The following is a 558-nucleotide window of genomic DNA, read 5'->3' on the forward strand; positions in this document are numbered from 1 at the left end:
TCGCAGGCGCCGGGGAGCCCTGGACTCGGTCCAGGTTTGCTCCAGTGTCAAGGTGGCATCGTCGGGGCCATTGTCCGGGTCCTCCTGCGCGGTGGGGAGACCTCACCCCCAGCCCAGCGGTCTCTTCAGGAGCCAGAGGGTGCAGGGGTGAGGGTGGGAGCTTCCGAGGGAGTCCCGGAGGCCTGGCCTCCTGCCCGGACCGCCTGCGAATCTGGGCTGCGGGGTGCTGGGCCCGTGAAGACAGAAGGCAGTGTAGACGGGAGCCGGGAGGGGCCGTTCCTTTTCGTCCTTGCACCCCTTCCCCCAAGAGCCAGGAGCCCCTGCCACCCTGGGCCAGCGGAGGGAGTGGCATTCTGCCTTGAGTCCCCAGGGGAAAAAAAGATATTTATGAAATAAATGGTAATTTGTGTAAATATGCTTTAAGATTCCCAGAATATGCAAATTGGTATTAATTTATTCAAAGGTGTACATTGCTGTGTACATACTATGTAGAGATGAACTCATAGCATTTAATTTTTTTCATTTGACGTGAGCATCTATGTTGTACAGGGCTGGGGG

General features: G+C 56.5%; 1 protein-coding gene across 1 annotated transcript in view; it reads left to right on the plus strand.

The window, feature by feature from the left end:
* TBX2 (T-box 2) overlaps positions 1–558 on the plus strand; it is an 8,091-nt gene that overhangs the window by 6,845 nt on the left and 688 nt on the right. The window lies entirely within an intron of this gene.

This window comes from Myotis brandtii, unplaced genomic scaffold, assembly GCF_000412655.1.
Source record: "Myotis brandtii unplaced genomic scaffold, ASM41265v1 scaffold120, whole genome shotgun sequence".
Lineage (NCBI taxonomy): Eukaryota > Metazoa > Chordata > Mammalia > Chiroptera > Vespertilionidae > Myotis > Myotis brandtii.